This window comes from Topomyia yanbarensis, chromosome 3, assembly GCF_030247195.1.
Source record: "Topomyia yanbarensis strain Yona2022 chromosome 3, ASM3024719v1, whole genome shotgun sequence".
NCBI lineage: Eukaryota > Metazoa > Arthropoda > Insecta > Diptera > Culicidae > Topomyia > Topomyia yanbarensis.
In genome coordinates this window covers 127,939,885-127,967,866 of record NC_080672.1, presented here as the reverse complement: position 1 = coordinate 127,967,866, position 27,982 = coordinate 127,939,885, and the positions used below count along the sequence as shown (strand labels likewise).

The window sequence follows — 27,982 nt, the reverse complement described above, 5'->3', positions numbered from 1 at the left end:
ATTCAGACTAAAGGATTTAGTTAGAAATATGTTTAAACATTACATATCGATCGTATCAAGAAAAGTGAAGAGAGGGCGGACGACAATGATAGGGAAAAGAAGAAATCTAATTTGCAGTTTTTTAGCAAACGGAAGATCACTGTCAGGATATCATGAACCGGATCATCAATTTAACGATTTCCAGGTAGCTCTGCCCTTGTATGCAAAAGTGACGTAAACACCATCGATTATATTTTTCAGGAAATCAATTTTTATTTTGCATGGTGCGGCTAAAAGCATGCTTTCGTTACTTCGTTTTTCGCGTTTCAGCAGGTTACTTTTTATTTATATTTGAAGTGCTTGCAGTGAAAGATGCGGATTTTCGTAGCAAACTTTAAAACACGAAAAAGTTAAATTCGACCAAAGTGGCGTTTACGTCACTTTTGCATACAAGGGCAGAGAGAGCTGTTATCATATCAATAAAAAAGAAGAGATAACTTGGATATTTATCGTGTTATATACTTGTATAGGAGAGTTACATAGAGAAGATCGAGGATAGCCAGTATATCTCGGACTAGAACGAAGCTAAAGCGATTCATTTAACGGAAATCTGGCACTAGAACACTAGGCTCACGACCAGACAACATATTCAATGTCGTGATAACCGTCACTACAAGCGCAAAGACCACTCTCCACGATTACAATACACCGGAGATGCGCATTCAGCTTATAATGATTGGACATGACCCGAGATATCACCCGAATGAAGTCAGTACGTTTGGGATTCCTAAAGGTCCATTGTTTCACGAATTGCTCCAATTTTCGAGTGTCCTCTGACAAGAAATACTGGAATTTTTTTTGAAGTTATACGATTTTTTAGAATTATCACCTTCTAAGTGTCCGCTATTATCATTCCAATCTAAGTGTCAACCTTCTCATTATTCGTAACGGAGTAATGCGGAAGAACCTACACTAAGGTTATCTGGTATGATTTGGTTGTTACGTATGTTGGTTATTAAATGTTTCAAAGAAGTGTATCATCTTCTGCAACCAGAGACCAAACCCGTAACTTCGCTTGATGAATTAGTCATTGAAGGATACACTCGCCATTTAGTAGAAAACTTCTTCAAAAATGTTCTCACTGTTGAAAGTTTTCAATATCTCGCCGGGCTCATATATTTCATCTGTCCAGTGCTAGGTCGAATCTCAAGCTGAAATATAGGGACACTTGGGGTTTTTTATGTTCCATGTGGAAATTTCTTCTAGTTTCAAAGATTGCCGTGACCAGGAGTGACTTACTTCGGTTTTTATTCAGCACATCCTCGAGTTATTATATTTGAAGTCCCATCCAGCGACACCCTCAGGTTCTTACGTGCAGTCTCCCAAAGTAGGAAGACTTTCTATGATTCTCTCCGCTTTTTCCATACCGCGCCTTATTTCTACAACGAGCAGCTGTATGCTCCAATTGTTTGAATGGACGGCAGCACATGCTTTGCGGCACACAAAGGTGAACAGGTAGACGAACCCAGTTCAAAAGAACAAAGTTTGAAAGAGCAAATCCGGCGAAAGGTTCGAAATGAGGCTAATGAAAAATAAATTCTTTTATTATACCTCTCTGTTTTTGCTGAATGCAATTGCTTGCCATCCAGAATTTTAACTGACTGAAGCCAAGGGTCCTTGAAGGAGCCAACCCCATACGCCAGTAGATTTTCTCAATTAAGGCTCCTACCGGAGACGACACCATCAATCTCTATTCACGGGCGGGCATGTAGACAAGATACTTTTTCATACACGGCCGCCTGATGTTTAGATAGATCACGTGATATATCAATGATGTTAAGAGGCTTATATTTGACTCGGAAGTAGAGCATCCAAGGGCCGGCTGTACTAGATGGATATAATTTGTATGGAAAAGGAGACTTATGGGTATTAATTTTGCCATCAGGGACATATTCAAATCGACCTTTATTGAGTGAATGTCGGTCGTCGGAAATTCCATTAGCCACCAATATAAAGGGGGCCAATTTTATTGGAACAAACGTATTGTGAATGATTTTATGTGTTTTAATACAAGCATGGATATTGCGAAAATGCGACAAATTTGTAATAGGGGAGACCGAGGCTAGTTTGCAGTGTTTTCAGTTTTCATTTTTTATCGCTTTGATGTGCGTAGATCTTGCAAAATAGAATCCATGGCATGAAAGGGCAGACTGTTGGCAACACCTCTGAATTTTATTAGAATGTTTGATGCATTGTGTACATTTTTAGAGACAAAAATGTGTGACGCGGAAAAGCCGCCAACTTACCCTGGCCCCGGGGTAAAATTAAAAATATTTTTGAAAATTTTTGAAAACCAGAGTTTAAGCGGAGTGTAACTTCGAATTACGCATTTAGGACAATAAGGTTTTGAACCATGATACAGTTCACATGAACAACCAACAACAGCTACTGGTCGAAAATAAGCTCAACACCCTAGTGAAATATCGTGCCAACGAAGTATAAATAAACGTTTCCCAACATGCGGGCCGGAATGATGATTTAGGATGTACCTACCATGCCAGTGTCGCTTCTGTGCCTCCTGGAGGATGGCTGTTTGGCTTGGTTCAGTTTGCTTCAGATTGGACGGAGACAGGAAGTGGCCTTGTTGTTTCACGGGAAAATGTTGCTCGTTCAAATCAATATTCCTAGGTGGTAGCAGGCACATTCTTAGGGTATTTTCGCTTTTTGCTTTTGCTTTGGTTTGACAGAAACGACTCGCGTTACGCGGTGTTAATATTGATGGTGTTGAAAAGACGTGCTTGTATATGAAGTGCAGTGAAGGAATTTTCAAAACAAGCAATTAATAAAATCAAATATGCAGGGCATCTATCTCGCATACACAAGTGAATATCTTATTGCGAATTGAATTTTTAGTCAGTCTTTGTTGATTTAAAATCTATGTTACCTTTACTCGTTAAAGCTTCAGCAATGTGCTGCGAGGATACCTATTCCAACGCATGTGGTCCACACTGTTCTTTCGGGGCACAAAGGGTAGATAGTGGATAAAGCTTCACTGCTACGGGCTTCTGGGAAATCTTTCTTATTCTTACCAATTTGTTAGGATCTTTGTGTTCAGCTTCCATGGGGATGAATTTACACATCATAACGTACTTTCTCGGTAGAAGAACAGAGCAGGGAAAAGATTTCGCAGGTTTTCCGTTTAAATATGCGTGAAATTAATTTCATTTCTTTTTCTTCTAATAAATGCTGTTCTGCAATGGAGTTTAAGTTTGCGTTACATCATCCCGATGGCGGTGTGGAACTTGACATTATATTACGGAGGATTTCATCGCCTATTTTTAACAAACAGGGAAATTGCGCTACCATAAATCACATGACGAATGGCTAAATAATCTTATCACGATAGCACCATATCAAGGCAATGAAATTTCATTTCAAGATGCTTTCCACGGATAAATAAAACGGAATATTTTCCTTCTTCCACAATTGTGATCTAATGAGTTCATCAGGGGCGGACATACTAGTTGGTCTTTTACGCACTACCCTGGCACATAGCGATTTTTCTAAAGAGATTTTTGTAATTCGAAAAAGAGGCGAATGGCCACTATAATCGATATAAAAATGAGTTATTCAATTCATTTATTTTTTGCTTACAGCCTTGCAAGGTACTTCCAGTCTGACTTTGGAAGCTACATAGACGGAAAATAACTATTCACAAATAACACTGTGCACCAACCCTTGCCACATTCCTATGTGCCAGTTCTGTAGCTAGACGGCACATTGCGTAACGTCATGCACCGAAACCGCTTAGAAATATCAACTTAAACTTAGCTAAAACATCTATTTACGGGGACGCCATCGTCGAATGTATATATTGTATCCCATCTAAGTAACAATTTATGGTCTACTGTCGTGAAATTAGATTGGAACAATTTCACTCACTAGGTAGATACTGTACTGTATTCCAAGCAGAAATCTGCGATTATGAGCGGGGTACAACTGGCCCATCAACTGAGTTTGCCGGCAGAGTTATAAACTTCTGCTCCGATAGTCAGGCTGCAATCAAGGCCCTTAGCTCAGACAAATCACGGTCCAAGCTAGTGATCACGTGCCGAACCCAAATCGATGAACTAAGCATTGTCAACACTATCTACCTTGTCTGGGTGCCCGAACATTGCGGTATTGCTGGACATGAATGAGCTGAAGAATTGGCCAGGGCAGGTTCAGCGATTGACTTCGTTGGTCTTGAGCCCACGCTGCCAATTTTGACAAGTTGAATAAGGGAAAAAATACGGACCTGGGCTTCGTCCGAGCACCGCAATTATTGGAGAAATCTACAAACGTGTCGTTTCTAGAACAACCGTGCCCAGTGATTTCGAAAAATCTTCTACATTCTTCGAAGCTCCACTGCGGCATGCTGACCAGGGCTTTAACCGGCCACTGCAAACTCAATTATCACATGGCAACTATTCAGCGCGCTGAGTCTTTTTCATATGATCTTTGTGAATCCGACTACTGATCCTCATATCATCTGATATGCAACTGTCCAGCGGTAGCGCTATTGAGATTTCGAGTTTTCGGTCGTCCTTATGTAGTCGAAACCACGTTTGGACGACTGAAACTCAGAGACATACTAAAGTTTCTTATTCAATGTGGTAAAGAGCTTTAGGCTTATTCGCAGGAAAGTTGAACTACTTGTTAGTTTAACTTATCTGTTGTTTATTTTTGTGTTTGTGCTGTTATTTTTCCCACCCTTCCAATTCTACTTCCCCACACCTCCTTGTCCGCTCAGGAACTGATTAAAACACACGGCAAGGCACAAATCCCCGACTATGTAGGGGGAACGTGCCATTTAAGCCAATAAATTCTGATTCCTGATCATTGAACCCTTGCCACATTCCTATGTGCCAGTTCTATAGCCAGACGGCACATTGCGTAACGTCATGCACCGCTTAGAAATATCAACTTAAACTTTGCTAAAACATCTAATTACGGGAACGCCATCGTCAAAGGTACATATTGTAACCCAACTAAGTAACAATTTAACACTAGATGGAAAAATTCCCTTATTTTGTACTGTGCACTCCGTAGAATGTATTGTTCTTGTAACATCATACTTTCCGCTGCTCTCTACCACTCACAATTAGCTGAATATTTTGGCGTACGTGAACGGTTTAATTGATTTAGAAAGGTCCACTAATTTTTGATCAACATATATGTATAATTAACCGAGGGCTTAGATATGCACTAGGCTCCTCCTGCTGCCGAAAACGAGTACTGAATTCACCATTCAACAGGCGACGACAACAGTAAAAATGAAAGGCGATGGTTGTTGGCATCGTGGAATGAATTGGACAAATTCCAACTCGTGTGCGAGTGAGCGAAATAACATTCCCGCGAAATTGTTAGTTCGGGAACAATTGTGGGGCGACCCAACGCCTAGAAACGGGAAGATAGTGTGAAAATTTCAGAATGGATCTCGAAGTACTTTACGAGATATTTCAATTATAGCAGCCCAGTTACAGAACGTTTAGCGTAGAATTGACACGGTTTTAATAATATAATTGCAATTTATCGCAATATCTAAAAATTATTACGCAATCTTATTAACACAACAATTTATTTGAATTTATTTATTTAAAGAAAAAATAAGAAAAATAAGCAAATCGATTTGGTCCAGCTTTTTAAAAAATCAATTTGTTTATAATAATGCACAGAATACATAAGTTATACAACAAGAAAAATTGTTGATATTTTCGGTAGGCTCGTGCGAAAGTGCAACTTAGTTTATTTAATATTTTTTCCATGCATTAAATACTTTCTGAGTTATCAGTGATTGATAAATGTTCAATTTTATAAATTTCAAAAATTCAAAGCTTACTCGAAAAAATATAATAGGCCAAAACAAAAAATATGTGTCAAATACTTTTGACTAAAGAATGCAAGAAATTTTTTTGGAACGAATTAAAAATTAGGTTGTAAATCTGATGTTTAATGACCCGAGCAGACTTCCCATGGACACCGACAAGTTTGTACCTAATTACAAAATTGCGTGCACGCGTTCAACCTCAAACATGCTTTGTCTCGATGTACAGGTTCGCCTCGAACATCGAACCGAAGCGAACGATGGGCAAACTTTAGTTCATACATCCGTGTACGTACACCGGGTGCGTACACGAGAACGATTCGCACAAGGCAAAAAGCGTCAACGCTAGTGATGATGATAGTGAGAAAGAGAAACCTGGTGCCACGAACCTATGTGCACGTACACCGTGTACGTACATGGGGTTCGATTGCGCAGGCGAACATGGGCATGTGTTTTAGTACGAAACAGCGTATTTTAATTTGTACACGATGTGTGGGTTTAATATGAGCACAGAACCAGGGCGAATATTGTGTACGCTGTTCACTTGGGATGACTGACCCGAACGTTGCAGCAGAAAATGATTCGTTCTTTTATCAATTGTTTTAGAGCACGAATATTTTTGGTAGGGGTGAATTTAATTTTCGAACAAAAATAACAGAAAAAAGATTTTGGTTTATACTATATGATCTTTTTGGATTGATGTTTGACAACAACGATTTTTCTCAATTATAGAGATCGATCTGACAAATACGATTTTATTTCAAAGTGCTCACCCGTATTAAATGAATGAACTTGAATGATTATTTAATTTGATGAAATTGTTATGTTTGCGAACACTATTCGTATACGTTTAGTTAACGAGCAAGTAATCCAAATAAAAATTTAATAGATGTGAACAATTCTTATGTTTAATGAAAGTTGGTTTTATGAGACATATTCGTGGCAGATTTACGAATATATTTTTTCAGTGTAAACTTTTACTTGACAGTTTGCGCTTGAACAGCCGGTCAAAATCTAGAACCGCAATCGAACAAGCTCGAACGCTTGATTGAATGCGATACGTAATACCGCAATTTAATCGAAATGACTTCAAAAAGTTTCGAATCGAGACAATCGGAATGCCACCCTAGTGTTGAAATAGGTTATACAAGACCAAAATATGCCTTTACACAGATAAAAAAATTCATGTAAAACTATGCTAACTATACTGCACATAAAGGGAACGCGACCAATAGTGTAAAATTATGCGTGTAATTAATATTACACTGACCACAAATCGTGCTATAAATAACTTGCCTGTGTGTTGGTGACCATATCGACATCAAAAAAAATCTCAGTGAAATAATACCAAGACTTGAACCGCCGATCATTGACTTGCCAAAGACGTCCCCTTACTGACTGAGTTAAAGCGACACATAACAACGTCACTGCAAAGTAGCGTACACTCAGGTTTTTTTTTACGCGGGGGATACGAGCCGCGTAAATGAAAACCGCGTAAATGAAAACCGCGTAAATTTCAAAATCCGCGTAAATGAAAACCGCGTAAATTTCAAAATCCGCGTAAATGAAAACCGCGTAAATTTCAAAATCCGCGTAAATGAAAACCGCGTAAATTTCAAAATCCGCGTAAATGAAAACCGCGTAAATTTCAAAATCCGCGTAAATGAAGACCACTTAAATTTAAGAATCCGCGATAAAGGGAACCTCATTGATGGATACCGCGTAAATTCCAAAATCCGCGTAAATGAAAACCGCGTAAATTTCAAAAACCGCGTAAATGAAAACCGCGTAAATTTCAAAATCCGCATAAATGAAAACCGCGTAAATTTCAAAATCCGCGTAAATGAAAACCGCGTAAATTTCAAAATCCGCGTAAAAAAAAACCGCGTAAAAAAATACCGCGCAAAAAAAAACCGCGTAAAAAAAAACTTGAGTGTATATAAGTTTCGCTTGAGCGTGAACGATCCAAGCGCGTTGAGTTGTCTGCTCAACACGGTAAACTGGATATACCTAGAAAATTAGTAGTGGCGTAGTACCCAAAAAAGAAGTACAAATTACCTGCTAATAGGTTCCAATCCCTATAATATTTACCTATTTCTAGGTAATATCCGCTCAGATTTGATTACCAATTACCTAATTTTAGGTGGTTTCAAGTTATCTACTGGTGAGTATGTGCAGTTTTGTGGAATTTAGATACTATTTACTTAGGCATCCAGAAAAGTGCACGAACTTAGAAGTGGGTATATTCACTCTACCTAAACTAGGTGATTACGAATTAACTATAAATACCTTGTACATGAAAAAGAATAAATATTATAGAGATTTCCACCTATTAGTGGGTAAATCGTACCTTCTGTTTGGGTACAGCGCTAGTACCAATTCTCTAGGTACATCCAGTTTACTGTGAAGACCGTTTCGTATAAAATCGCACAAAAAAATATTTTGGCTGAACGTTAAATGAATAGAGCACAAGTTTCAAGTAGAATAATGTAAATTTCCATAGGCACATACAGATTTGCTTGATTATCAGGATTCATCTTCTGTGCATGATGTATAGCGTAAATTTATTCGTGAAACATAATTACATGAATAGTTTTTCTGCGATATTATGAAATACACTTACGTTAATTTTCATATTTTTTGCTGTGTATTTAGGGTTACCGTCATTATTTTAAAGGACATGTCCTTATTTTCGAGGTTTTTGGAAAGCATCCTTATTTTACTTCGAATGTCCTTATTTTTAGCCTCAAACCTTGGCACAGGGTGGTTCAACATGATGTTTTTTAACAGGGCATGTCATGTTATTGTAGTTTAGTATTGTTTGCCACCACAGTATGCTCACCATTTCCAAATTATTCAACTATATTTCGAGAATCAGCGATCTGTGAGAAATGTGTTTCGTGCACTCCGACCATAATATGGTCGACATAATCCGCCAACTGACTCCACTATTCGCCATACAATCAAAGAGTAAAAGTTGCAGCTCTCGTTATTGGATGATAAGCCCACATCCAGCACACATTGAAGAAAACATAGCGGCGGTGACATTCCCAAGCATTGGAAACCAACATTACTCGACTAATTAGCCAGATACCACTTGAAATACTCGAAACCGTCATCAAAAATTGGACCAGTCGAATGGATTACCTCAAACGCCAACATGGTCAACATTTAAAAGAAATTGCTTTCAAACAATAAATGGCAAAAAATGTTCCTTCGATTGACAAAAAAACATTTCGCGATTTACTCCATTTTTCAAATTTTTGCGAGATCAAAAAAACGTCATGATGAATCACCCTGTATTAAATTATTCAGATCAACTTTATTCCAAGAGAATCAATTTCAATTGTCAATTTCAAATACTTCCAGCGATTGTTTTTGTTAATGCATACTCTCTGCGACTCATTCCAACCAAAAGTTCTTTTACTTAGAAGTAACCATAATTTGTTCGATAGCTCGATATGAGGTTTGGCCAAAGTGGTTATCTTCGTTCAATATTGGCACTACATCATTCCAATTTGTCTCGATCAAGATTCAACGTCCCAGTTCAACTGCTGGAAAATAAGCCAGAAGCCCGACTTTTTCAGAATTCTGGCTCAAGTGTCAACTGAATCAGGCTCCAATTCCGAATAGATTTGGCAGAGATGTTCTCAGTCCATTTGGTAACCCTACTTTATTGAAAGTGAGTAGTTGAGGAAAACAAGTTTTTTTTGAGAAGTGGATACTCCAAAAATGAAATTCAAATGTTCGGATGATGTCTACTGTCTCATAATTGGATCCCTATTGCTTGTGGCACTAAAACTGGATTCCAACCGCACTGCGCACTTACTATTAAATTCTTCTCATAGACTGGTTAGTTCAACTGGTCTGTCTATGAAAGAACCATCTCTATCACTTGAAATACATGTGTTTTGACAGCTCGCAGTTTGATCACTCGCACTTTGAAAGTGCGGAATCCAGGTTGGTGAGAAGTGTGCAATACGAGAATTAAAAATGTCGACTTACTTTTTTAACAGAGCTGAATGTGTTTTACCTGCAAAGAAAAAATAAAGAAATGATTGTTATCAAGGAAATAGTCTGAATAAATATTTTTCTTTTTTACTTTTTAACGGCATTCAATTAGCTAGATATTACTAAGCAGGGGATGTTATGAAAATTTTATAGCCTTAGTACTCAAGTGAGATACATACACAGATCGGAAAACTAGAAGTGGCATGGTTATTAGACTTAGAATCTTGCGGACTGATATTTTGTCTTCTGCTGGATGGAGTCGAGCTTAGGCAGTACTACTACGAATCACTCAAGTCTGCCAACATGTCTCACGGCAGAGATAGACTTTCACCATGAGAACCGACCACTTAAGTACTACGGTGCTAAAATTTTCATAACGTTCCCTACTTAGTAATCTCTATCTAATTGAATGTCGTTATAAAGCAAAAAAGAAAGTTTGACTACATAAATCAAAATAAAAACAAATGAATAAATATTTTTCTCGATATATACTTTGGGAGATTTGGATCCATGTTTAGCTTTATAAATTTTTCTAAAAATTTTGTCTCGCCTTTTTAGCGCAAAATAATCAAAGTGCATTTGTTTTTGTTTGCAATATTCAGCTCGGGGACAACTTGACAGCTCCCATATATAGAACTCATAAGCAAATTTTGTGGTGATTTTGTGATGTCATGGCGGCTCGAATGGAGCAAAATTTGAAACAGGCGCATCCCATTTATTATTTTTCATATCTGTAAAAAAATAAATATTTTAAGCATTTCTATCATCAAATTTATTTCGCTGTTCAAATTAGAAGCTGTTCTCATTCCGCCATACCTAAACAGAAACATAGATTCCATTTTATTTAAAAAATGCAAAATAAAATAAATTCGATTCGGAAACTCAAGATGGCTTTTAAAATCGAGCCACTTCCACTTGTACAGTCGTGATTCGCTGGTTAGACACTTTTTAACTGGACCGCTTTTTAGTTGGACCTCCGCTAGTTGGGCCATTGTCCAACTAAAAAGCATCTGAATGTCAAAATCTTATGTCAAATTTACTTTGACAATCAACCTGATAAATAATAGAGATGTGAATAGATCCAATTACACTACTAACGTCTCCTTTGGATAGTTTTTGTCATCTGTCAGTCGGTCCGACTAACGAACCAAATTCGTTAGTTGGAAAGATGTGTGGCCCAACTAGCGAATCACGACTGTATTGGAATTTCCGAAAATCTTCCTGATCGAATCAACATTTCCTCAGGCATGAAATCCTCCGGTAGATGCCATTCCGTTAGTTTTTTATCAAACTGGAGTAAAATGCCAGAATAATTCTGAAGGGATCCGTATCAATACCACCGCAATATCTGCCGGACAGAATAAATGCAAAAGTCGAACAAAACTCTGACAGGAGTCGAACAAAATTGTACATTCCTGGTAGTATTCTTACTGAAACCGAGCACTACCGCCAGAATTCTGATTAAAGCACACAAAGTATATTCAAAACCAATTTTGCTAAATAGGTAGAAAATCTTACATACCTACTGTTTATTTTGCCGATCAAAAAATACTAGAATTCTTGACCTTCTTAATTAGGGTGACCATACGTCCTGGTTTCCCAGGACAAGTCCTGATTTTTCACTGATCGTCCTGGTGTCCTGGGAAGTCGAGCAAAATGCTTGATTTGTCCTGGTTTTTGTCCTGTAAGCCTATAATATTTATTTTAATTGAGTCTTCGCTTTATTTCGTCTGGTTCAGATCGCAGTTACGACCGATCGCAACCATAGCTCCAACGAATACGCCACACAAAGTTTTATACGTTCGATTCCCTCAATTGTACCATCCGATGTCTTTTTAACCTCTCAACTTTTTTCTCTTACATGTAAATTGAAAGGAAAAAGAACGAGGCGTTCGTATGTACATAGCATATGAATGTAGTCCGTTTGCTAGGAAATTTATCAGCCGAACAAATCGCAATGATTCCAGTTGTGGACAAAACTCTGCCCGCTATCAATGGCAATGAAGCAATGATTTCCAAAGATTCTTCCCGGCTTAAATCGTCTTTCAATCCGGCACCAGAAGAATTCCTTTTGATGTCGCTAAGAAGACAAATCGTAGCTGTTGTGCTATCTTATGACAAGCGCCATTTAGCACATTTCGAGAAAAACGATTTTTAAAGTTTGAGATTGAATATCTTGAAACTTATAAATGGTAAAAACAATTCAAAGAAGACAATTAATGCTTCAATCTATTCTGTATTAAACTGTCAAATGTCACGAAGTTCGGTTGACTATGTTGGGAGTTTTCACTATAAATATTAACAAAAGTCGCACTCACACGTGTCGTAGGCGTGTATTGATGGCAAAATTTGTATGGCGTGTCATAATTGTGCATGGAAAATTTTCCATACAAAAAAAGCATCAATTATTAACTTTTATTAATATCTTCGGCTTTATTCAGCCTAGAAACAATCGATGAGATGCATTTTGAAGTAAATTGAGCAAGCAATCTAGAAAAAAATAGTAATTTTTAATTACAGTGTTGCCAAACATGAAATATTGCCAATTTAAAAGTAAAACTGCATATTTCTCGCAATACATGTATTTTTATTTTAAAAATTATTATGCCATTGTGTTCCTCAGACATTTTTACATATAAAAACATCTAAAACTTCTACATTACTTAAGCGAATCCCAAGATACAGTGATTTAAAGCAAAAAACTGACAATTTCTCATCACTTTTTTAGCTATACCTCAGTAACCAAGCAAAATTTCAAAATTCTGAAAACGCCATTTTGTAGAGAAATTTCAGATTAGTAATGTTGCATATCTAACTCAGTTTACCCCAAAATGGCGTTTGTCATAAGATAGCACAACAGCGACGAAATCGAAGTTTTGGTGACTTTGCTTCTACTTGAGTTCTCTTTCCAGTACCTACTCCACGATTAACATGGCTTCACGGCTGGACGTTGAACAGCGACTAACCTGCCGAGTTTACCATCCTACACTACAGCGAGTATGGAAGGTCCCACTCAAACTGATATTATTTACACCAACCTATCCGCTGTTTTTCATATAATAATCGACAAAACTTGTAATCAATGGTAGTTTTTGCAGCTGTTTCGATCCAAGCTCTCAGATCCAGATATAATGATTGTCATTGGAGATTGCCAGGTACTTATTTTTAAAACAGGAATAGTGTAGAGAACCTACTTGGGACCGTTTATGTTTCTGCTTTACTTCAATGACGTGTTTAGTGCTGATAACTCCTCGTCGGTCCTGCACAGATGATTTCAAAATATTTCGTCTCATCTGCTAAACTCATGATTGTGGATTTTCCCAACAACGTCATGTAGCCTTCGCTGATGGCTATGAAGCAAGAACTGCGTGTGTGTAAATCCGCAAAAGAGAGCTCGGTGATCGAATTCTCATGAAAGACTTTTTGGCTGAGCTATGCCTGCCAGATCCCAGAACTGTTTTACTGCTAATGCTAGTAAAAACAGTACAATTCAAAGGGGACTACCTCCCTCCATCACCTCTTAATCGATTGTGTTTTCTCCTCAGACTTTCAGCAGCTAAAGAGCTCTAGGTTCTGCCAGGCAGACCAGAACCTAGAACTTTTTAGCTGCCGAAAATCTGGGAAGAAGGCACAATCTATTAAGAGGTGATTGTCCTGGTTTTTTATTCGCTTGATATGGTCACCCTATTCTTAATGAACTTGAAACAAGATGTCATAGGTTCACGAAATGTTAAGCTTGGTGATTTACTTTCATTGGCCAAAATGTTTTTCATTTATATTTCTCGAGAAAAAGGCACCAATGATTTACCGACTACAAACTTCACACAACAAGAAAACTAAAACATTGTTAGGAAGGAGGTGAGCCGGTTGCTAAAAGCAACGACTTCCAGCTAAATTTATAATAAGATTTATGTAACTTTGCTGACGGTTTCCAGTTAGGGATAAATTTATTTTCTAATAATAGTTTTCTTTATCCATATTTTGGAATATTTTTCGTTTCGTTATTCGTGGCACTCGCACAGAGAAGATATACTAGCGCCACCATCAAATCGGTGGTACATATATGAAACTAGCACTATCTGTCAAGTTGTCCCTGGGTTGGCAATATTATATATATTTTCCAGGTTATGAATGTTTAAAAACTTGTAGTTCATAATTCAAACATTTTTAATAATTGATAATGTGTAAAGTATTTGATATATGGAAATGAATTTTAAATTTATTATTTGTTACACTATCCTATGAGTTAACCGGAAAAAATGGACTATTATTTTTGTTTCTATACTCATGCGTTCAGAAATTGATATAAACAAATGATATAGATGTGATTAAATTCAATTTACCACCATTAGGTGCAATGATATGCGAGATCATCCCTAAGAACACCTGCTGGTGTTTTTGCTATTTAATTTTATCGGATATAAAATATTTTCAAAGCTTCTACGCTTCCATGCTTTTTCGACATTCTCTATGCAGGCTAATTCATTGATATGGTGAATTTGTTGGACACTCCATGCTGGGAATTAATCTTATAAAGTGCATCAGAATTCAGAGTTGATAAGGCCTAGTTATGGGGCTGTTTTGAGTCTATTCCCTGAATAAAGAAATCCCTTCACAACGCCTTGTGTCTAAATCCTTTTGGGAGATACAAATTGGATATGGTAAGATTCAAAGTAAACCAAGATGTGATGCGAGGTGACCCGATTGAATTCTGTATATAAAATTGTGATGGTGATTAAAATGTAGCAGCTCAAGGGTCTGGCCCTGTAGCGTCAAAGATTTGCCTTTTCCATTTCAATGTCGTTTGCTACATGGGTTATCTTAGATAAAAGTTTCGCCGAAGCTTATCTTGGACTTTGTATCAACCGTGTTTGCAATATTCGTCTAATGGGGCCACTAAATTGCGAATTGTTCATACTACACTAAATTGCCTTTTCATTTACAAGATGTGTAGATCAACGATAGAAACAAAAAGCTAAAAAGATAACAATCATGAAATCGAACAAAAAATTCGTTACAAAGCACAAATAATTATATGAAACATTTTAGTATTGATCAACGACCAGCCAACCGTTTTACGATGCACGAATCCATTACCCCACTTTATGGGCGCACTATACATAAGTGACAGTTCTAATAAGCACCCAAACAAAGCACTACTGTATGTAGCTTGAACTATCGATATCGCAACGAGAAGCAATTCTAATCGAGCATAGTTCATTGCTGTAGAAGTCCGTCTTCAAACCGACAAGCAGGTGAATGGGGCTGAGCTTCTGTTCCTTCGCAATCGAATTCATGGCTATGAGTAGGGTGCCTATTCTTGCCACAATGTTTCTTTAATTGCACGAACTACAACCGAAGAAGTGCGCCCGCTATAGTATAAATATATTTAATAAAATTATTTGTCTAACAGAACAAGACATAAGAAAATCTTTGTCACATCAATAGATCCGTTGCATTAAACGGATGTTCCGACATTTTTAAATACGGCGACAATATGAACATCACCAGAATAGGCTCATCTCTATCCATATTTTTATTCAATCAGTTTTCAACGGGGAAGCAAAAATGTCAATTCTACCAGTAGCTGCTCTTAGTATCTGGTATTCTTGAAAGTAGATTGAAGAAATCAAATTGTTGCTGTTTGCCCCGCACTACCATAACATTCACCCGGCAGATACTTCGTCAGACCACGCGTTGCGCTGCATCAAATTGCATCAGGACAGGATCGGCTCGGCACAGGTCGGAAGAGGCGGAATTTCAACAACGGTATGAGGAGGAGCGGGAAACAAGATTAAACCACCAAGCAATTATCCGGTTACTGGACTGTGATGCCTATAGATGACTTACTGGTTTGGCATATTGCGTATCGTAGAGCTGAACTGAAGCCCATTATCATCCACCCCGTGCAGGTTGAACTTTGCATTCTCTGCTCTAGAGAGACGAAGCGGGTGGCTTTAGAATGCATCCAGCATCGGACCTAATATTTATTACCTGAATCTAGATGAGCAAATGATGTAAGCCAAATGAAGTAAGATTGAATTTGTTGCGGAATTGCTGATTTGAATTCTTTGTGCACTGGTGCAGTCTATTGCACACTTTACATTGTAGTGGCATTTTCTGTGCGAAGTTTGTCGGAACGTATCAGTAGGTTCAATTTGTTTCCTACTAGAAATATGCATATAATTACGATAACGCATTGTGACTTAATCATGTTAACCACTCCCTGGAAAATCGAGAATTTCATTTTCGTCGGGAAAAACCTGCATGTTAAATGCCATCTTTATAAAAATTTAATTAAATTTACACAGGCAATACTAGTTTGGTACTTAACTGTAAGTGCATTATTTATTGTTTTTTTTTATTTTTTTTCCAACAAGAGCTATCGAGCTTGGTTCTCGGAAGTGTTCCGTGTCAGAATCACTCATTATAATTGCAGACGAAAAGGGAAATGTTACCTACTAAATCAGTGCCAATAGTGATTCTGATTGCAATATTAAGTGCATGATTCAGATGTGGCTACATCTGACAGATTCCATGAGCACGTGGGAACGAGCGTTTATATGTTCACGCGTGAGACCGCATTTATACATATTGTAAATGTTGAAATGTTTTCATATTTGCGGAATCGCGGGCGAAAGTTTTCGTGAATGATCGTGACGTGTTTAGGCATTTATATGTTACCGTGTTTGGACAGGTGACCGCATGTATGTCGCGTGAGCTAGATTATAAAAAAACTTAGCGTTTATACATGATTTTGTGTAATCGTGTGGCCATTTACATATTCAAGAGGGTTATTGAATGTTCGCGCAGACCGCGAGTCTGATGTTTAAGTTTGAGTGTACGATTCAGATGCTAGAAGAAAGTGAGTTTCCAAATATCACTATAGTTCCCGGCAAATGTCGCCCTGGAGTTTGTTCTCTAGTGTATATAATTGTTTTGTTGAGAATGGTCCAACTGAAGGCAAGTATAGAGCCTTCTAGGATCGACGGTAAGATTTAGCGGAAGTGAATGATTAATAGGGCATTGCAAAAAATTTTTTTTTTGAATTCTCGAAGGCCCCCCCTCTCATATTGTGACAAATGTCAAAGTAAGCTCAGATGTCAAATTTCACATCATTTGGACAATTTTAGACCCCCACCCACTTCGCTTGAAATTTTTTGAAGTTGGTACTATGCGAAAATAGGGAGGAAAAATACATTAAATGCTGTAACTTTTGAAGTAGCAATCAGAAAATTACAATTTATACCTCTTTTGAAAGGAAATAATCCTAGTATTTGAATGAAGATATTTTTGTTTCTAGGAAAATACGGGAAAGTGGGGTACTGGGTCATTTTGGACCCAAAATCCCCTATTTTAATGATATTTTTGCTCCGTGATGCAAATTATACATATTTTGCAGTTTTTCTAATGTGAAAAAATCTCAGAAATTGATCGGAATCCTTTTGACTTTAGTCCGAATACGAGAAGTTGGGGTTATAAGGTTTTTTGTCATTCATATTAAATTTTATCATTTTTTCATGCATATATCTCTATTATTCTTCAATCAATTTTCATAAAATGTAACTTGTTGAACGTGTAGTGGAGCCACTGGCACTGGCATCGGTATTTACAACAATAATGTTTTTATTTCTCTTAAATTTGTAGAACTCGCTTCTGACTACGTAGTCGAACTAGCTGCAATTCAGTATAGTTTACAAATAATTAATACATTACCCCCGAACCATTATTTCATCCTCACGGATAGTCTCAGAGCACAGTTGAAGGTTGATAATCACGCTCGCTTCTTCTGGGTAAATACGTGAATATCTAAGTAACGTGAGAAGAAAATGTTATCAATTCATCTTTGTGTGGGTTCTCTCCCAAAAATGAGATAATGAGAAAGTTGATATTGTAGCCATGATTGGTGCACTAGATGGTGAAATATAGTAAAGATCCATTGTTTTCAATGATTTTTTTAGCGCTGCTCGTCAGAGGACGCTTGCTAGTTGGCAACTATCTTGAGACAATAAAGGTATGGGACGGCGACTGTACTCAATTATCCCTCAAGTATCAACCACACGATTTTTCTCAAAATCGTGAATAAAGCCATGAATTCTGGAACAATCACACTTTTACGTTAAGAAAACCGGACCATGAACAATAAAATACAATAATTATGTTCAATTTCTCTTCAGTAACTGCCGCATAACGCTTTTATTAGTGGAAATATTTGTTTTTGTTTTGTGAGCTTCAGTCACGGTGTCATTACCAAATCGATTTTCTGTACGTGACCTAGTTCACAACTTTATGAACATGATTCATAAAACCAACGGTTGACTAATGATGTTGTTCATAGATTTAGGAACATTGGTTAACAAAATCAAAGCGTTCTGGATATTTTATCGTGTGCTATTTCATGAAAGCTATTTCATCAATTTTATTCATGAATCCATTCAATCTTCGTGAACTAATTTACGATTCTTAATGTATAAGTCACGATCCAATATCCGTGATCGTGAAATAGTTCACAAAACCTCGAAATTTTATTCATGTATTCGTGAGCTGATTCATGGTTCCTAGTATAATAGTCACGACTGACCATTTGTGCCCGTGAAATAGTTCATAAAACCCTAAAATATTAATGTATTCATGAACTGGTTCTGGAATACTAATAAAATAGTCATGACTTACTATTCGTGCTCATGAAATAGTTCACAAATTCATCAAATATTTTTCATATATTCGTGAACTGGTTCATGATTCCTAATATATTAGTAACGAGTATATCTGTGCGTGTGGAATAGTTCACAAAATCAGAAAAATATTCATGTATTCATAAGGTTCTGTGTGACGTCTGGACAGAAAAATGAAACTGCTCTGAGCACCACAAATCGTGTTCGTAATATTGTTCACAGAATATGATACTGTGAATCAGTCTCACTTTTATGATCTAGTTCATATTGTCACGTTACTCCGAGTAAAAAAACGAAACATAACAGATCGTGATAAAGTAACTAGAAATTACGAATACCATGAAAAAAAACTTCTGAAATCAGAAACATGGGTCATATTTCTTCACGATAACGTAAACAGAAATTATGAAAATCGTGACTAAGATCCAGAAATCATGAACGTAAATCACACAACTCGGAACAAAAATATCAAAAATCGTAACTAAGATCCTGAAATCATGAACATAAATAAACATAAATTACTACAAGTGATTAAAATATCACACAAACGGAAATAGAAGTTAAGAAAATCATGGCAGAGTTCCTAAAATTATGAATTACATTACTCGTGATAAAAATATCAAAAATCGTGACTAAGATCCTGAAATCAGGAACATGAATCACTCTACTCATGACTACAATATTACGATAATTACGAAAATCGCTACTAAGATCCTGAAATCATGAACATAAATTCTACATGTCTGACCGAAAAATGCTATAGTAAACTCATAGATAAATTAGCACGATAACGTGATGAGAAACCACAAAAATCTCTAATAAGCTCCTGAAATCATGAACATCATTTGACTGTCGTATTTCCAAATTAAAAACAAGAATCATAACAAAAACTAAACATATCCAGGGATCAATAACCAGTAACCCAACCAAACTTCCCAATGTAACGCCATGTACATATTCGGAGCGAACTAGCTTTTAGGAAACACAAATGGTTTCATGAATACGAGTTTTATTATTCATAATTTCAGGAACTTGATCACGGTTTTCGTAAATCGTTCAGTTCACGAAGTTGTGATCTCTTTTCCATTAATTTATGAACGGATTTTTTCCGTGTAGGGTATGGTTCAAAGCGTTGGATGTAAGTCGGGACTTCATTCAGGTGACATCTAGGCTCATGTCCCATCATTATGTGCATCTCTGCCGTATTGGGCTCGTAGCGGGTAATCATTGTGGTTGCGGAGAGAGATACTGTTGCGATTCCTTGGTCGGCGCGCTTCGCGACTCCCAACTGACAGGCAGAACCGTCACCACGAACTCGTCTGCATGACAGCAAGGACAGACAAAAAAGATAAGACAACGTGTTGGACTACTCCAAATCTTGTTACATTTATGATTACTTAAAGGCTAATTAAATTACGGAATCTATTAGTGGTATCTATTTACTTTATATAAAATCACCTGTTGCAAATATTAAAATCTATATAGGCATTTCGATTAATCAGATTACTGAGAGAGAAGGAGGTTAGGTGAACCGTGGGTGAGATAAAGTATGGCCGACATAAACCGGTAAGATCTGATATGATTTGACTTTGGACAGCATCATGAATTTGCTTATTAACTATTATGGCATGAAGTAAAAGGAATAAGTTGGAGAGAAATAAAAAGGTGAAGGAAATAAGGGAAACTAAGCGTAAGTAATTGTGAATATAACCTAACATAAATGAAATTGAATTTGTGCAAATTTTAGGAAGTTTTTAATCCGTCCGCGCCAAATGAAAGGAGTTAAAATCATGGAAAATCCCTGTTCCTTCGACATAAATTCCACAGATACCAAGGCGTTGACCATGTTGTTTGGTCGTGAATTGAATATCATGAAGCACTTTTCCAAGCTAGTATATTCTTTACAAGTCCGAGGAAGATCAATCCATGTTCCTGTTCGAGGCATGTAAGTAAGGCACGAATTACGTAACACTTTGAGGGAGGGGAGAAGGAAGTATGACAAAATGTGAGTTGTTGTGATATATATGGGAGGGGGAGTAAGTTAGAATGTTGCGTGTAACCCGTCAGGGTAACAATTTAGCACTGGGTGAAAATATACCTATTTATACGTACTCTCTCCGTAGAGTGCATTGTTTATGTAACATAATGCTCACCGCTGTTCCTTATGATCGCTTACTTTTTCTCGCAAATTTTTTAGCTTTTGTGAACGATTCTGTTGGTCTAGATAGGTGTATAAAATTTTGTTTCATATTTATGTATAAATAACATAGGGCTTAGATAGGCCACCGCTCTCCTACTGCTGAAATTAGTGTACTGGCTATGCTGCGCATAGGTGATGACAGTTATGTTGCGGTGCGGTTTTGTGGTGATGGTGTTTGATTTGGTGGAGTGCGAGATCGTGAAAAAAGCAGAAAGTGACGGACCACAGCCAGGAACAGACGTTCCAAATTTATTCCTTTTTTTCGGGACAGTTTCCCGCCACCGTAACAAAAGTTCAGTGTGCGCGTGTGACGGCAAGTGAAATCCGTCAGTGTATCGGTGTGTGGTCCGGGCATAAGAAAAAGTCCTGGTGTAGGGTCGCCGAGACGGGAAGCTAATCGCTAAGGAGCTACTCGCTTCCCCGGCTAAATAAAAAGGACCCAAGTGACACCAGTGCCGTTCGCACTGTGGAGGATCAGTCGAACGAGCCTAGCTCTCCTCCACAGTTAATTGCAAAGGAGAACGAGGCAGGGCGGACAAAGGTTCCCCCTGAGGTAGGCCACTGCGGTGTCTACCTGGGCCATTCACGGGGAGTGAAAGGTCCCGGCGAAAGTTCGCCAACGTCACTAGGGAGGTTCCAACAAAGGAGCCAAGCTCACCTCCCTAGTTAAACGACAAGGACCGCTGCCGGAGCAGCCAACGGAAATCGGGAGAACTCGGTCGTTGTATTGCCGGCCGGTCGGAGGAACCGCCCGCCTTTCCGCCTAGCAGTAGCAGATCACCAGCAGCAGCAGTGGAGAGAGTCAAAGGGAAATAAAATTCGGTAAATGTAGTTTATTTGTTTTTTTTGTTTGTTATTATACGAAAATCCGAAATTCCGGTAGGAGCACCTAGGCCGCCCTGAAAAGAAGGATACGCCGGGCAAACAAGAACCCGAGTAGTGGGCAAACCCCTACTTACATGCGTTCACTGATGAAAAAAAATTTAACGGAATTCCTTACGTACACCCAAAACTCGGCCGTAATACCATTAATAAGAAAAAAATGCTCTAATAGCAAGACGTTTCATGCTGAAACGGTCCCAATGAAAAATTCCCGAAACGGCAATACCAACACATTCAAATCTTCTCTGCGTCGCATTCATGTTTCATCAATTCTTATTCAATAAATATTAACGCGTCGGATTATTTGGAAGTGTGTCGCACATCGCTTGTCGTTGTATTGTGTATCAAGCGAAGTGAACACAGTGGGGATTGAAATTTCTTTTCTATCACGGATGTTAACAGCAGGGTAGCGACTGCACAAAACATGTACAGTCCTTCCCGTCATGTACGGGAAGCAAAACCTATGGTTTGGATCCACGTATCCGAACCAACCGAGGGTCCGGATCTAGACACTTGTCTGGATCTAAGCATCAAGTCTGGGCCTGGTTCAAGTCCGGACTTGGAAAGGGGAAAAGGGGATGGGCTAGATCCGGGTACTGGTCCGGATCCGTTTACTGGTCCAGATCCGGGAACTGGTCTGGATCTGGGTACTGGTCCGGATCCGGGAGGTCCCGGATTTGGGAACTGGTCCGGATCCGAGAACTGGTCCGGATCGGGAGCTGTGCCGGATCTGATAACTAGGCCGAATCCGGAAACTGTCAAAAAAAATTATTTCGCTATCCAACCTACCCAGCAAAAAATCAGTAATTCCGGTTGGTTTCTGCCAATATTGGGGCAGATTCCAGCCTGAATTTGTTGGATAACCGCCAGGATTCCGGTTGGTTTGACTCGGTACTAATACTATCATAGTAAGCGACCGAATTATCCTACAGGCGAATAGAGCCGAGGTTGACACATACTGAAAAAGTGTTTGATTGTGTGATGCACATACATGAACAGCAACCGAAATTCCTCATTCCACCGTTTACTACCTTTGCGGGAATATGAGTTGAATACCGCAATGCGCAATTGTGTGGTCTGTTACCGAAAAGACAATAGAATTTTACCTAAAAGTAATAGAAACATATCCGTCGGATTTTGGGTGTACTAGGGGGTGGGGGTGAGTACAAAACAATTTTATGACAATTTGTTACACGAGGGAGAGGGAGTCTATTGTGGACAATTTTAACGTGACCGAGTTTACGAATAGTCCCTAATCTATCATTTTTTTTTCAAATCAGTACCTATCAGAATTTAATTATTTTTATCTTGCCATGATCTCATCCTAGGCTGATCATAAACCAGTAATATTTTCCAAGAAAAGAAGTGTTACACTAAATTCAGTGGATAACAGTAAATAATGTAAACAAATATATACCAAAATATAAGATCACTATGAAATAAAAAAGCTATGAAAAGTTAAGATTAAAAAGGTGGTAATTATTATAGTATTAATTCTACAAAAATTTCATCTTTAAGTCTTAGTTTAAAGGGGGGTAAGGGTTTCAGCGTGAAAAAACACTTTTTGCGAATTTTTTTAGAACATTGCGTGGAGCGAATTGATCAAAATTTTTGTACATTATAATGTATCATTTCAATAACATTCTGTAATTTGTCCATGCGAAAATTTCGACAAGCGACTCGGTGACGAAACCTTTTGTAGAATGTCTCTGGAAAAAATATGATTTGCGGTGTTACCTGCCATTCAAAAATTATATAAACGATTTCTTTCAAACTTTGCATACACATTCTATGTTAAAAATACCCAACCCTAACATGTTCCTCTGGTTCACAAACGCGTTGACTGATAAACGTTAAATTTCGTGTGTTATATCAGAGCTAAATGTTACTAAATGTTGTTTTTATAGTAGGGGAATTATGGTTAAAACCGACACCTTAAGCTTAACACTTTTTCTGGTTTGCCACAAAACCAATAAAATTACAATTTCTACGCAGAATTCTTCTTCAGAAAATTCTTAACCAGGCTTAATTTTGTCAGCGCTTCAAAAAATTAATTTCATTAAAAATTATTGGTTGCAAAACTTGGAAAACATAGTGACCTTTTGTAGGCATTGCGGGTAAAACCGACACCCCATAGGGGTAAAATCGACACCCCCTTTAATTTATTTTCGCTCCATTTTTTTTAATTAAAAATGTGATATTTGCGTGAGTAATAAAGTGTGAATATGTGTGATGCAAACATGTGCTTTTTGTAGCTTCATCATTTAGTGAGGGGAAGAGAGTTCGAAAGCGTAGTGTTACAAAAAAAGAGTATTACATGCTAAAGGGTTATTTCTTGGTATGGATATTTCCAAATAATCCTTACGCACATCATTGCAACCTTCAGTGTCATTTGATTTCGTAAGAAAAAATTTGCAAGCGTTCTACATTCTGTTAATAATAAGTAACACACACTTCGCAGCAAAACTGCCTGGCTCAGACTTTGATTTTCCGGGACTCTGATCATCAACGATCTACCGGGGTATACAACAGTGTCTCACTGTGATAAAGTTCATCTATGACAAACCAAGAGAACACTAGAAATTAGGTTTGATGAGCATTTTGCAGAAATAGCAAAAGCTTCAATAGAATCTGATAAGCAAATATTCCAATTTTGATTTTTAAAGAGACTTATAAGAAATAAACAATAAAAGTATTTCTGTGTATTTCTTCTATTACAATAGTGTGCTAATAGTGTAATTGAAGTGTCACAAAGATCTCCAGCCTTTTGTAATGAAACGCAAGTAAACACAACCATCGTAACAGCGTGTCGGTTTTACCCTAACCAAATGGTGATGGTTTTATCCCAACAGCGCACTTTTTTTTTAAAAGCAATTAAAAATATTGAATTTCTCAAACTCGTCTTCAATGCTGGGTGCATAGAAAAGGCCGATAATAATAGATATTGAAAAATGTGGTGATTTGAAAAGCTTTTGTTTGGTTAAAATCTTAAAATCTCATAAAGGGCGAACACGAAATTATTGCGACACATTCAACAGGGCATAACTTTTTTACCATTGGGTAAAAATCAACCAAATTTTGCACACTTTCTCATTGATGTGTATTGTTTACATGCTGTCAAACTCGAAGTCGTGTTTTTCGATTCAACGAAAATGGAGGTGAACCAACGCGAGTCGAGAGAACAAATTCTTTCCAAACACCTGGAATTTCCTGACCTGTCGCACCGGCAGTTGGGAAAAATGTTGAACATTCACCATTCAACAACAATTCAATATGATGGACGACGAAACGTATATAAAAGCCGATTTTAAGCAAATTCCGGGGTTGGAGTTTTTCACCGGTAAGAGCAAGTTCTATGTGGACGACAAATTTAAGAAGAAGAAAATGTCGAAGTTCGCCTCCAAATATCTCATTTGGCAGGCCATCTGCTCTTGCGGACTGAGGAGTGAGCCTTTCGTGACAAAGGGCACAGTAAATGGCGAGATCTACAAATCTGAGTGCCTCGAGAAGCGACTTTTGCCGTTCTTGCAGCAGCACGACGAAGCTCCGCTATTTTGGCCAGATTTGGCATCATGCCACTATTCTAAAAGTGTCCTGGAGTGGTATGAGGCCAATTCTGTCCATTTTGTTCCAAAGGACATGAATCCGCCAAACTGTCCGGATCTTCGCCCGGTGGAGCAGTACTGGGCAATGATGAAGCGGGAACTTCGGAAGAGCAAGAAGACAGTCAAAGACGAGAAGGACATGTTAAGAAAATGGAAAAAAACTGAGAAACTGGTACCGGATGACACTGTAAAGACTTTGATGGAGGGCATCAAGCGAAAATGTTCAATTTTACACTCAAGGCTCCATCGATTAACTTTTCTTTTGATTTTTGAAGTAAATATATGTATAAAACTACCCTAAAATTTTGGTTTGATATTAAACATTATAAGAAAATTGGCATGACATTTTTGGTGTCGCAATAATTTCGTGTTCGCCAAAATCTTACATCCAGACGAGCATGAACGCTGCTGTCGTATGTTTTGTTTATTTTTATTGCGTTCGGCGTACTAACGGAAATCCAATTTATCTTCAAATACTCTACATAATCACCCTAATAATAAAGTGTCATTATGAAATGAATGACAAATTTGATTTCCAGGGAAAGTTGTGGGGTGTCGGTTTTACCCACAGTGTTGGTTTTTCGCACAATTCCCCTATTAGCATAGCTGAGAAACAGCTGAGGGTCCGAATTGACCAGCGGTCCGATTTGGCCGAAGTGGGCCAGCCACGAATTTTCAAAAAAAAAGAGATGATATAAGATCTCGACGATTCATAAATTTATAGGATATTTGGCATCAAATAAAAATTAAAAGCTGCCTTTCCAAACCTAAGTCTCTGGTGTCGGAGACAGACACTCAGTTTGAACGGACACCGACGAAAAATAAATAGGGGAACTGGTGGTAAAATGAACACGTTAAGCAAAGTCATTATTTTCTAACTAATAAGCGATTGAGATACTACAATCACCTCATACGTTTCTTGTTAGACATGTTTTGTACATATTTGGTGAAAATATTTCGACATAAACACAAATTTCCAAACATTATTCTTGATTTCAAAACATGTCCATAAAAGAGACATGTTTATAGCGTGTGGGTAAAATGAACATGTGCTGGTGGTAAAATGAACACCTACTAGTGACCTGCAAAATGTTCTGTATGTATGCAATGATTAGCGTTGAAAAGCAATTTCCGAGCAATGCTGATGTTCCAGCGGATCATGAGCATTGCATACACACAGGGCATTTTGTAGGCAAAAAAACTTGTCACGGAAAAATTAAATTTTTATGTAATACTAACCAATTTACAATTCTGTGACATGGAAACACATCTACAAACTTGGGGTTATCCATAGGTGTTTAATATTTAAGGATCTGTTGGAGAACAGTGAAGATATAGCAACTTGAACTTAGCGATTAATTTTGAGGCTTGGTACTTGGAGCAGCAAGATGGTTCATATTACCCCCACTACAACCTGTTCATTTTACCCCCTAAGACATTTTATTTTCAAACAGCCGTTCCGATTGAGCCGATTTGTCCTGATCCCTACTTATTGCTGTGAAATATCTGCAAGAGGTTCAACTACTGTCATGTAACACCATTTTCACAATAAAATTAAAATTTCACCACAAAAGACCTTATATTCTACATGCCGAATTCAGCATCAGCGACAAACATGAATGCCGATTTTGGTTTTCATCATATTTATTTCACATTCGACAGCTTTTTATCAAAAGAAATTATTTCAATATCCTTTGAATACTTGGCAGGTCACGTTTCTGTGAAGTTTGTTCTAAATTTAACTAACATTGACTTGATTTGGCTACCTGTTCATTTTACCCACAAGTCCCCTACAGTAAAGACCCGTTTTTATCAGCCCCTTGGCGAATTTTAAGCTGATAAAGCAGGGACATTGATAAAATCGGGATATATATTTTTCTGTCTTTTTATTAAACCGAAGCTCTTAAAATATTCTTTTTTGTTCCTTAGATATAGCCTAGTAACCTTTTCTGATTATTTACTAAGTTCTTCTTAAAGGGGTCTGACAGCGTAAAATTTAATTTTTTTTTTCATTTTTGCATTTTTCGGATCTCTAAGATATGAAATATATGCCCATGAAAGGATTTACTCGAATTCAACTTGGTTCGTCTGCTAGAGCCCATCAAACTACCAACTATCAATTTTCATATGAAGCTGATAGAATCGGGCCAAAAAGCTGATAAAACCGGGGGAAGATAAGATAGGGGGCTGATAAAATCGGGTGCTGATAAAATCGGGTCTCCAGTGTATAAATTAAAAAAGTCCCTTGAAGCCATTCTTTAAAAACACTCTTCTTTTCGATATTACACTGGATCTCGACGATTCGTGACATTCTTAGGTATTTGACATTAAAAGTTCGAATTATATTTGCGTAGAATCAAACAGGAACACTTTTTTTGTTTTCTTGCACGGTTAACTTAAATTTCTAAACTCTGACCGTTTTGCGTGACCCATTAATGATGACAGACAAACGAATTTCATTCAAGTGCCATGTAACTGAGAAAATAACGATAAACTAGAGTAGGCAAATTATTAGGGAATAAGGTATGAACAAATTCAATTTAAATATTTTGATTCTAGCGATGATGAAGTCGTACTGCACTGCACATTGTTACGTAACAAACACCGCAAATAATCACAATAAAGAATAATTTAAACTTAATCACTAAACAACCAACTGGCCTCCTGGAGCTATGGTGCTTGAGCAGCGTAATAGTTCCGATCTTGAAGCACAATGGAGATATGATTATAGTATTATACGATGCAAGAAGTGTAGAAATTTATG

At 37.7% G+C, this 27,982-nt stretch overlaps 1 protein-coding gene across 5 annotated transcripts in view; it reads right to left on the bottom strand.

The window, feature by feature from the left end:
• LOC131692092 (Ig-like and fibronectin type-III domain-containing protein 1) overlaps positions 1-27,982 on the bottom strand; it is a 372,057-nt gene that overhangs the window by 168,416 nt on the left and 175,659 nt on the right. The window contains exon 3 of one of the 5 annotated variants that reach the window (XM_058978946.1): positions 9,851-9,878. The exons of the other annotated variants lie outside the window; for them this stretch is intronic. The gene's annotated coding sequence lies outside the window, so the exon portion shown is untranslated. The remainder of the gene's footprint in view (positions 1-9,850; positions 9,879-27,982) is intronic. 5 annotated transcript variants of the gene reach the window in all.